We start from the raw sequence: 12503 nt of genomic DNA on the forward strand, positions 1-12503 counted from the left end.
GATAGCCCCAATCACTGACAGTATTAATGATACTCTATTATATTTGCATACAGGAGTCTAGCATGGCTGTCCTCTGAAAGACTTCACCCAGCCACTGATTCAGACAGATGCAGAGGCTCACAGCCAAACAATGGACTTTTATGGAAGAGTGGGAGAAAGGTTCCCGGCTCCTTTTGGGGATAGGAACTCCACAAGAAGACCAATAGAATTAACTAACTTGAACTCCTAGGGTACTCAGAGATTGAACCAAAGAACATACTCAGGCTGTACTTAGGCCTCCCCACACATATGTAGCAGAAGTACATCTTGGTCTTCATGTGAGTCCTGATCAACTGTAGTGTGGGCTATTCCAAAAGTTGTTGCCTGTATATGGATATCTTCTTCTAACTGGGCTGCCTTGTCTGGCTTCAGTGGACGTGGAGGAGTCTAGGCTCACAGAGACTTGATGTGCCAGGGTAGGTGATACACAAGGGCAGGATCCTCGTTGCTCAGAAAAGAAGCAGAAATAGGAGAAAGATTCTGGGAGGGGGTGACTGGAAAGGCACAGTGAGATGAAGTAAACTGAATAAGTAAGATAATAATAGTAATAAATAATAATAATAATAATAATAATAATAATAATAATAATAAGTCAAAAAGAAAAAGAAAATCAGACTAGTATATGGCATAACCTTGAGATTTTTCCAATCCCTAATGCCTGACATGCTGGCAGTGGTATTAATTGTCCATAGCGCCATTAATGTATAGGTTACATACCAACTAATAATGTAGTAGCTTAAAAGTAATCTTTGATATAAAATTGACTGTTGGAGTATCAAATAACTTACATTTGCAACTTTTATTTTACTTAATGTTTCCTTTGCAGTGTAGGATATAATAGGAAAAGCTTCAGTGTTCCATTTTGGGAAAAAGGCTCTATATAACAAGGAAAAGAAAAGTATTATACATGTAAATCACTACATGATATTTTAGAAGAATGGTCACATTTGTAAAGCCTTATATAATACATTAGCATAATTATTCTATGGTACTGTAGTTATTATTTTCAACATGTACTATGGTTGTTTTGTTAATAAAATTTTATTATGTATTCATAAATGCATAAAAATAAAACATTGACATTAAAGAAAACACAGGATTTTGTCCTTTTTTATCTCATGACATGTACAGTTGACTCCCTAGGAGCCTGTTGTTTGGCCACTGACTTGTCTCTAGACTCTCTCCTGTTTTCAGTTTTCTTGATTTATTTTCTTACTGAGATTCCATCCTTCTATATGGTTGCTTCAGAAATGTGAAGTGGACGTTTCTGGCTGAGTCATGTGATGCAGACTGATGTGGTGTTTTGCTGAGGCAAGACCTGTGGGGAGACAGGTGACATTTGGAGAGAGTATAAATAGGACTCAACAGACAGTGACTGGGCAACGTGTTGTTGGTCTTGCTTCTTCGATGATCCTCACTTCATTGAGAGAGGCACTGCTGAGAATGTCTGGCAACTTAGCTGCTTCTGCTGGTTCCCACTGAATTGTGCTGATCTGGAAGAGGCCTTGTTCTTCTTGCTGGATTATGCTACTGCTACTGACTCCTGTTGGATAGTCTATACTAGTTAACCTGACTGCTGGCATTCTGACAGAGATGAAAATCACCCCCAGAAACAGTTCCTAAGCAGGTTCACATACACTTGTCTTATTATACCATATTTTCTTCCATACCTTTGGGCAATGGGCTAAAAGGGGAGGAGTGTCAATACATTTTAAAACCCTTATTAAAGTAGGTTTTAAAAAAATCTACTCTTACGGGATAACACTCTTTTCTTCCCTAATTTTTCCAGTTAGACGTTCAGATCATGATTTTCAGCCTTCTTCTTCCTAATACACACCTATATACTGTTTATAATGTCTCTTAAGAACAGTCAGTAAGCCACAAGATTAACTACATTGTATTCAGTTCAAAATGTTTCCTAATTTAGCTTGTGGCTACCACATTGCCCTATTTAGATAACATATATCTGGAGATTTTCATTCTCTTTCAATTTGGATATTTGCCATTAGTTACATTATACTATGGGAAATGCTGCAGCATTTTGGATCTTACATTCTTTATAAATGTGCTGGGTATCTTTAAAGGATACTCTGATGATGTTCGAAATACACTTGAACATATTTTATTTTATGGTCTCTGTGCAGTTATCTGTATGAATGTCAAACATTATAAATTCATTCATGTTTATATTTGAGTACTATACATAATTTAATGATTTTTTCTGCTGCTATCTTATATGAATTCCTAAGAATAGAGTGTACTAGTTAAATTGTTTTGGTTATTTTAAAGCATTTCTGTAATGAACCTCAATTTTACTAGCTGTAGTCTCCTTTTTCATTATGTTTTGTAACATTTCACTGCAATATTTTTTTCTGAAGTCATGTCTTTCTGCTATATCAATTTACTTCCTTTGAGCAGAATCTCAAGGCACATTCTTTCTCTACCTTGTATTTTATCCTATATAGCTTTATATAAAATGTAGGCTTCTTGTATGAAGCCCTGACCTTTTGTTCGTCTGTTGGACACAGCTCTATTCTTACTAGGCCATCTTGTTCTTGTGGTGGCCTACATTATACATTGGGATCTTAGATTGGAGGTTAATCTGGGTCATAATCCATCTTCTTATTCCATCCTTAAATTTACCAGAGTACCCAAAGTCACAAAATTCTTTATTGTGTTTTCACATCCAACAGACTTAGACACACTCTATCAGCAATGTCTGCCCTGATGGACTGACCTTATCTCCAAGGTCCTAGTGTAGCCATGGCTATAAGCAAATTTATTTGCCTGGCCAAATGAGATAGAACTCTCATGATTTTTCACTCTTTCTTTTCTAGGACAAAAATATCCTAACTGTGTCCAATGGTTAGAAACCTCAAATGTCATTTAGAATCCTAATTTTAAGGTTTTTATGAACTGGTAGTTAAATTACTATAGATATTTGTATTACATGAAGAATGGTTTCTCTAGTCTTATCCTATTTCTACTGTTTCCTGTGAACAATTAATAATAGTGTACAAGTGTGCATTACATGTGTATATTTATATTTGATATCTTGTAGAAAATGAGAATCTATGTGTAAATGTTATATTTTCAAGTAGAAAAGAAGTATCTCTTCTTAGGCATGTTGTGCGCTGACTGAGACGATGCCAGGTGACTTGACTGTTGGTTTTGTCATCATATGCACACTTTAGTTCAGGAGACAATTGAGAATAACTGAACACACTTTTAGGATGGGGCTGGGAGTTTGGAGGTGTTCACATAGATACTCCTGAATATATAAATGTAATCTGTTCCATTCTTATGCTACTTCTCTGTGTTAATCATTTGATAGATAACCGATTGGTATGCTCTTCCCTGAGGAGCCTATTTCTTCACCTCTCATCATTCCTTACATGCTGGTACCTCTTTTAGGATTGAGGCATCCTGAGATTTTTCTGTCCGCATTGGTATGTCTATTGGTAGCATCCTTGTTCATCTCTTGTCCTGCACTCCAGGAGCTAAATACGGAAGTGTGAGGTGATGTCAAACTCAGAGATGTCTGCAGATATGCTGCTAAATGCAGATATGCTGCAGGGGATAGGGAAGCTGTGATGAATTGGGGTCAATTCAGGCCTCAGATGAATCTTTGTTACATAAGTCCTGACAAAAGCAGAATCAGCAAGACTCAGCAAGACTCAGTGACCATTAACTATACCTTTTTTTTTTAAGGAAAAAAAATTGCTTAGCTTTCTTTATTCATTAAAAAAATAATGTAATCAAAGACGACTTTCCTTATAGACTCACTAGAAAGTATGGCCCGCCTTTTGGGATACTATATTGCTTAAATATATCAAGGATAAGTATGACAAAGCAAACATCCATTCATTGGGAACCCACAGTCAGGTGAGTGACTCAGGTAAGCCTTCTCAGTTCCCCTGGTGAGGCCCCAGTGGCCATGCCCCAGTTCCCCTCAGCTGTTAAAAACAATGGGAGTGTGGCCAGGAGGCTGTCAGTTGGTGCCTGCTTGGCCTAGGCCTGCCCCCCAAGAACCTGTGAAGGCAGGCCAGCTGAGGTGCAGCGTGCTCATTAACTCTGGACCAACAGAACAACAGTGAGATTGGAAGGAATAGTATTGCAACATACTCTCCATACAGTGTGAGTGTGAGGCTAAAAGAAAACATCCTGAAGCCATGTGCCCCAGTGTGTCAGGGACAGACCAAGACTTTCATACCTCCTCATCAGGATGTCCCATCACTCAGAACCTACCTACTAACAAGCAGTCAAACGCATTCTTCCCCTTATGCCAGCACCTTGCCTTTTAATGCATTCTGGGGATATGGCAGCATTAGCTGTGTGTGCCAGGACTACACACTGCAAACACTCCAGCAACAGCCACTGTTCACCATTCTCACTCTGTGAGAACAAGGACTATTTGTTGTTGTTTTCCAGTGCCCTAAAAAATTTAGAAGTTCTAGTGAAACATTATCAAGATGTCAAGAAAGGAAAAGTTCCGTATTTCCAGATGAAGTCATTGCCACTCGTTGGAGGGGATCACAGACTCAAATCAAAGAGCTTGTTGGTTGCTGACGCTGTGCTGTCAGGAGGCTGGACAAGATGGAGAGGGGTTCCCTTCTGCTTCCATAAGTCTTCCTAGCCAGCCAATCTTAAAGTGCAGACACACTGCTTAATGAACCTATAAAGAAGCAGGCACATTTGGAGCCATCAGGAATGTTTTCTGTGATCTTGCAACATACATGAGGAAATCCTGTTGCATTCCAGACATAAGGACAGAGGCAAGGCACCTGAAAGAAACAAGCTTTGAGGCCATGAGAAGACATCATGAAGATGTATGGTGCTGACATGGTGACTGTGAGCAGGTGGCCTGCTTGACGTCCCCATGTGAGCAGATGACTGGGTCAATGTCCACATGGCCATTCTGGCTGTCCCCTTCCTGCAGCTGGACTATGTAGGACAAAGCTTTAAAGGGAAGTTCTCAGTGATGAGGTAATCAGCATGAAGAAGGACCACCACATTAACCTCAAACTCCATTTTGAAATTGGTGGTCTCCAGTGTCGGACAGGTGAACAGTCTGTGGAAGACCATGTATCGGGGGACAGAAAGTTTCCTACAAATGTCCCCATCAGCAAATTGAATATTCTGAATCTCTGTGGCATCGCATGCATAGCCTTCTGTACATCCACAGGTCTACACCAGGACCAACTGAAGCTCTATGCTCTGGATAGCAGCATCTGAGTGTTCCACCACTAGCTCTCCTGTCAGGAGCTGTGTGATAGCACAGTTAGTGGAGTTCAGATGTCCTCTGTTGAAGAATTTGTGAAGTGAAGCTCTCTCTTTGATTTCTGCAAGGTTTTTCGGGGTGATCTTGAGGTCAACAGGACTTAGGGTCAACTTCTCCTTCTGAGGAACAGAGTAAACGATGAATTCACAAGTCAGGTCCTTGGCTAACAGGGACCCACACAAGTCACAGCTCAGTGTGTACTGAATGTTGACAAGCAAGCCTGTAGTAAGTCTCCTGCAGGACCTTGCTGCCTTTCACAATCAGAAGAAACTCAAAGGAAACCTCAGTCTTGCCACTGGGAATCTTTCCTGGCTTCAGCAGGTGCTGTTGATAATCTAGATTGGTTTCATCAAGTTGTAAAAGGCTTCTAACACACCCACACTTTTGGCACTGAGCTAGAGGTTTACAGTCCCTTCCATTGTCAAAGAGACTCCTTGGGGCTGGACTGGGTTCTTGCTAGAGATGACCACCACACCAGAGAGCATTTCCCCAGTGTGCTAAACTTTACTTGTTCTTTTAATCTTGATGTCCAGAGTGGTCTCCATCTGGGATTATCTGCAAAGCACAAAGGCTGAAACTTCTGGCTACTCTAACCTGGTCACCCTGCCCCCTGACCATTAACTATTCTTATGCTGCATTTCCAGAGGATAGGTCCTCATTTCTCTCCCTCTACAGGGTGTATGCACAATTACACCCAGCTCATCCTCAAAGCGGAAGTCAACAGGCTTTCTTTGGCTTCAGTAAATAGATAACTTCAGAGTTGACAAATGGTTGGATGTGATTTGTTTTTGTTGTCTCTATTCATTTCTGTCTTCAGTATGTTTCTTACAATAAATGTGAATGTCAAGACTCCAATACCCACTAAGGAAAAAAAAAAAAAAAGAAACAGTACAGAGGGCAAGTGTTGAAGAGGATTTGAGAAAATCAACCCAGTGCTTGGTGCACAGGACCTGCCAGAGAACTGTTCTCTAATTGCATGTTTTTCATTTTTTTTTTTAATTTCAAACAATAAGTTTTAAAGATTAAGGATATGGGATAAGAGCATCAAATGTACTATTTGTTTAAAATATCTGCTGGAGATATAAAAATAACAGACAAAAGCCTGTGGGCTTAGCAGAGTCATTAGTGTGAAATGATGTACCTGGTTCCAAAAACACGTCCAAAAGCAATATGGAATACAAGCCAATTCCCAGCAGTTTGAATTTATTATTTATGATACCAGTTAAACAAGGCTAATGTGCACTGCAGAAGTGGTTATAGCAGCTCTGCAATATTAGTAGAAATTAGTCAGATGTTACCAGCTCAATACAAAGTGAATTTGCAAAGGTTCAGCAAATGACAGTTTGGCTGAGTTAACATGACAGTTGAAAGCATTCAAGCTGTTTCAGTATTGGCAAGTGGGTTGAGAACCAAAGTCAGCATTTATCAGTGTTGGAAGGAAATTAAACTGAAAGCTGGGAGGAGCAGTAATGAGCTGCAGCATTTTACCTTCAAGCAGAAATGTCCCCAACCTCCTCTTATACCTCTCTAATCGGGCCCTGATTAGATTCAAGAAGAGGGAAAAACAAAATCTGTAAGAGTGACCTTCTCTGGACTGTATGGATCCTTCTCTAGTCAGCTTCCTTTTTCTAAAACTGGGTGCCCTAGGATTACCCTCTGGCACTAGGTCCCACCTTATAGGCTCCTTATTTTGGTGCTTTCCCAAGGACATAATATAGAAGTATCTTTATGTGCAATGTGTTGTTGACTACAAAATTATACTGCTGCTAAAACACTTAAAATAGTATTCATTTGTAAATGTATAAGGTCTTCCTCATGAATATATTAATGATAAAATCTGTAAATTCTTAGGCATTAAAACACTATTTTTCTATGGAAAATTATATAACACATCAAGAAACAGAGAATGCACAAATATCCAAACATTCTATATTATGACACATTAGTCTATCCGTCTAAAACTTTTTTGTGGTAACTACATATAATTAGTATTTTGAGAGATATAGAATATTTTCTAGACTTTAATGAAAAAAATTTCAGTATAATTTCAATGGAAAGAGAAACCTGAGAAAATCCATAGTTACGTACATCTAAATAATTCCTGCTTGTTTACTTCCAACCCCTTCCCCATCTCTGTTATACCTTCCTTTTCATATTCTCCCCACTCCTGTTGTTTGTTTTTTTTTGTGTGTGTGTTTTGGTTTTTTTTGTTTTTTTTTTTGTTTGTTTGTTTGTTTTGAGACAGGTTTCTCTGTGTAGCCCTGACTGTCCTGGAACTCACTCTGTAGACCAGACTGGCCTCAAACTCAGAAATCCACCTGCCTCTGCCTTCCAAGTGCTAAGATTAAAGGCATGCACGACCACTGCCCTGCAACATAAGGCATTTTCTAAAATTACTGATCAAGAGGTGTTAGCATCTGGGCCTCCCAAAGCCTGTGACATTGCATGGGTGGGTCTTATAGACCTGTTGCCAGGGCAACAGCTGTCATATTCTCAGAATCCATTGGGCTCACCTCCCACCTTTACCTGCAGCCACTACGTCAGAACCCATATATATATATGGGGAACATTCCTCCATCTCTCTCTCCCCCTCCTCTCTTTCTGCTATTGGCCCCTCTCGCCCTCTTAGTTAAACATCTTACACGTGGAACTGTTTGAGTCTAGTGTGATATGTTCTGACGAGGCCTGCTGTTCTAACACCTCATTTGGTGCTGAAGTGCAGGAATTGGTGGTTCCATCAGCAGCCACTACACTGTCCTGCAGCGGGGACGGGCCGAGATCACAACACCAGCAACCTCAGCTGTCATGAGTAGGCAAGTTTGAGGCCCCCTCAGCTGGTGGCTACGACAATTGCAGGCTTTCACCATGCAAGCTGCCACTGCTGAAGCCACCGCCAAGTTGCAGCTGAGGAGCCGGAGCTGCCCCATGCACCGAGGGACATACAAACTTCTACCATGTGAGCCATACACCACCTGGTCTATCAAGTGGGGCTAGCCTCTGCTCAGGCCCACAGCTACCCACTCCGTTTCACGTTTTCTATTTACCAGTCCGCTATTCTCGCACAGACACGGGCATATTAATTGGTAGGATCAGTCAAGGGGAGGACCTCCAGCTTTCCAGATATGACCTGACCAGCCTTCTCTGGGAACTACGGGGTTTACAGTAACGTCTCCCAGTTGACATACTCTTAGGACTTCTGCCATTGGTTGCCCCTCCCTCAAAAGCAACTCTTCGTTCCTAATTATTCTGGGCTCTTGCAGCCGAAAAATCCTTGGCACCAGGGTGCAGGTGCGTTGCTTATCACAGCAGGCCCAGAATCTGCTGGGTAGCCACTAGGGGGTTCTCGTGACGATTTGGGTCACTAGCAAGGCTGATACTTTTTGGTTTTTGGACTGTTCTCAGGATGTTGTTATGAATAGTCCAACTACCCACCAATGGGTGTCAGAATGTCTTTGACCTTACCTCCAGGTACCCTACAGGAATGTCTCCTGGAAAATCTCAAATCTTTGAAGCTAACACTTGACTTGAAGGCATCAAAATTAATATATCTCTGCAATAAGAACTGGATTAAATATCAACTAGATGGGAGTTCAAAATGGCCACTTAATGGCACCCTAGATCCAACTTTTTAAGGGATCTTAATATATACTGCCAGTGAACTGGTAAATGGACGGAGGTTTCTTATGTCCAAGTATTTATCTATCTCCATTCTAATCCCTCCTTGTGCTCTTCTTGTTCCCCAACCCAAGTTCTCTTACTATGAAATCTATACAACTTCCACTAGATGATGCTACAATGCTAGATCCAGCTAATGAACAACACCCTTTTCACCACAGACCTGTCTCCACACTGCCAAAAACCCAAACTGCTGCTTCAGTTTCCCCTCCTCACCAGGATGCCTCAGAGCCTGCTAGCTCTACTTCTCCAGACCCCTCTCCTTCTTTTACTGTGCCGCTCCAAACATCCCACATTGGCAGCTGCCTTCACTCCTCCTGTCACCTGCTCTAAGGCTACAGGCAAACCTCCAAGTCCTTCCTCCCCAGAGACACCTGACCCAGCAATGATCCTACCTCTAATGGAAGTTGCTGGAGTAGATGGTCTTCTCAGAGTACATGTTCTGATCTCCCTCAGTGAACTTTCCCAAATAGAAAACATGCTGGGGTCCCATACTTCTAACTCTTCCAAGTTTATTAAAGAGTTCCAGTATATCACTCAGTCTTACAGCTTGACTTTCCATGATGTTCATATGATTCTTGCTAATAACTTACCTCCTGAGGAATGCAGACGAGTCTGGGAAGAGGCAAGAGTGCATGCCAGATGGAATTCACCAAACAGAAAGCACATACCCAGTTGGCTCTGAGACAGTGTCAGACCAGGATCCCCAGCGGAAAACGAGGAAATTCTGCAGGTGGTATTTTAGCCATGGACAGGTTCATTACATGCCTTCTGGATGGTCTTAGAAAAGGGACCTTAAAGCCAGTAAATTTTGAAATACTCCAAGAGGTTGTCCAGGACAAACAGGAGAATCTATCTCAATTTTTAGAATGCCTTATGAAGGCATATCAATCTGAACCCCGAAAACCCAGAAGGTAAGCAACTTCTGATGACCTCTTTCTTTTCCCAGAGCTAAACTTAAAAATCTGTAGAGGGGACCCCTAACTCCACAGGCAGAAGTCTTAGCACTGGCCTTCAAAGTGTACCATGGGCGAGATGATAAAGTCCTCAAACAAAAATACCATATGCTGGCAAATGCTGTCCGAACAGCCCCAGTCACTACCCTGGACTTATGGTCCCCTAAGACTCAGGGACCATCAGGTACCTGCTACAAATGTGGTAAAAAAGATCATTGGGCAAAAGCCTGCCCTAACTTCTGCAAGCCAAGAGGGCCATACCCTAGGTGTCATCAAGAGGGACATTGAGCTGTTGATTGCCCTCATGTTATGCAGAACAGGGGGACATCACTCCCAGATAACCCTCCAACTGATCTCCTAGGCTTGGCTATTGCCCACTGAGAAGGCCCGAGTTCCCCTGACCGAGTTCCCCTGACTGCTACCACTGCTATCACTAGCAGGGATCCCCGGGTAGATATCCTGGTATGTGGGTGGCCCATCTCCTTCCTCTTGGACACTGGAGCTACTTACTTGGCCCTGACAGAGTTTTGGTGACCTACTTCTCGTTTTCCTATTGTTGAGGTAGAAAGACAGCCTTGCTTCCCTCTCCAGACCCCACCACTTGGTTGCATATTTAGCAGTGTACCTCTCACCTATTACTTTTTGGTAGTACCAACATGTCCTGTCCGCTTATTGGGAAGGGATCTTCTAGCTAGGCCGGGAGCCTCTATTTCCTTTACTCCCCACATTCACCTAAACCCAGACTCACCAGCAGTTCCTCTGCTCCTTCTCCTAGCTAGGCAACCTACTAACACTACCATGTTATTTCTTTTACCAGCTTCTCAGGTAGATCCCTGAATCTGGGACTCCAGAACCCCTCTGTTGCTAAACATCATTCTCCCATTGTAATCCAATTACTGGACTCTACCAGGTACATAACTCAAGCTCAATACCCTCTCTCTCTCCAGAGCCTCAGGGGACTTAAGCCTATTATTTCTGACCTCTTGAAAAAAAAAAATTCCTTCTCCCCACCTCTTCTCCCTTTAACACCCCTATTAAGAAACCTAATGGTAACTATCACCTGGTTCAAGACCTCAGGCACATTAATTCTGCAGTAGTTCCTCTCTATCCTGTTGTGGCTAACCGTATATACTTCTTTTCACTATCCCCTCGGGGACTTCCCATTTCTCAGTCTTAGATCTCAAGGATGCATTTTCCTCTATCCCTCTAGATGCCCAGCCACAAAACATATTTGCCTTTACCTGGACAGATCCTGATACCCACTTTTCTATCCAACTTACTGGACTGTTCTACGTCAGGGATTCTGGGATAGCCCACAACTCTTTGGCCAGGCCCTGGCTTCTGACTTACTCTCCTTGTCTCTCCCTAAATCTAAGATTATAATTTCTGTAGATGATGTGCTTCTTTGTAGCCCCTCTCTAGAAATTAGCCAAGCTGACACCTCTGCTCTTCTAAATTTCCTCTCCAGTAGAGGATACAGGGTCTCACCTTCTAAAGTCCAACTGTCTACCCCTCAGGTCACCTATTGGAGACTAACAATTATTCCAACCCACAAAGCTATTACCTTAGATGGAAAGAATCTCATTCAGTCTCTGTTTCATCTACAAAGGAAGAGATTTTTATCATTCCTAGGAATAGTTAGCTTTTTATGTTCGTGGGTTCCTTCCTTTCTTATCTTTTCTCTCCTTTCTCATTCCCTATATGAAGCAACATTAGGCCCCACCCACAAACCTCTTCTCAAACCTATTACCAAGCACTTTCAAAGGATTCAATAGGCTCTCCTTAAGGCCCCAGGTTTACATCTCCCTAACCTGACTCGTCCTTTTTTCCTCTACATAATTGGAAAAGAGATTTGCCCTTGGAGTCTTAGGTCATCAACTGGGACTCTCTTTTGCACCTGTAGTTTACTTATCAAAATAACTAGATCTAACCATCCAGGGAAGAGCACCTTGTATCCATACCTTAGCATCTGCTGAACTCCTTATTTGAGAGTCAAAAAAAACCTAACCTTTGGGTTGCCTATAACTATCTTCTCTTCTCATAACTTGTCACAGCTCCTAATTTATAAAGGCTTACAGACTCTACCTCCCTCTAGAGTTCTTAACCTTCAGGTAGCTCTAATAGAGTATTCTACACTCACCTTACAATCATGCCAGCCTCTTAATATTTCCAGTCTCCTTCCTTGGCCACTCCCTATCTCATTCCTGCACTGAAACTTTGGAGGAACTATTACCTCATCCTTCACATGTACAGGAGGACACATTGCCTTAGGCCATCTATACATGGTATACAGATGGCAGCTCCTTTTTACATGAAGGGGCTAGAAAAGCTGGTTATGACATAGTGTCAGACACCAAGGTGGTACAAGTACAGGCCCTTCCTTCTCACACCAACAAACAATAGGCTGAACTAATAGCCCTTACCCATGCCTTTCAACTGGCACAGGGAAAATCCCTCAACATCTACACAGATTTCAAATAAGCTTTTATACCCTTCTCTCTCATGCTGCTATCTGGAAGGAGCATGGGTTACTTACCATGAAAGGTGGATCA

The 12503-nt window shown here is 41.9% G+C and overlaps 1 pseudogene; it reads right to left on the reverse strand.

Moving 5' to 3' along the window:
• Positions 1-4983: 4983 nt before the first annotated feature.
• On the reverse strand, positions 4984-5865 carry LOC116080678 (annotated as a pseudogene).
• Between the last annotated feature and the right edge of the window lie 6638 nt (positions 5866-12503).

The sequence above is a fragment of the Mastomys coucha genome, unplaced genomic scaffold, assembly GCF_008632895.1.
Source record: "Mastomys coucha isolate ucsf_1 unplaced genomic scaffold, UCSF_Mcou_1 pScaffold6, whole genome shotgun sequence".
Classification (NCBI taxonomy): domain Eukaryota; kingdom Metazoa; phylum Chordata; class Mammalia; order Rodentia; family Muridae; genus Mastomys; species Mastomys coucha.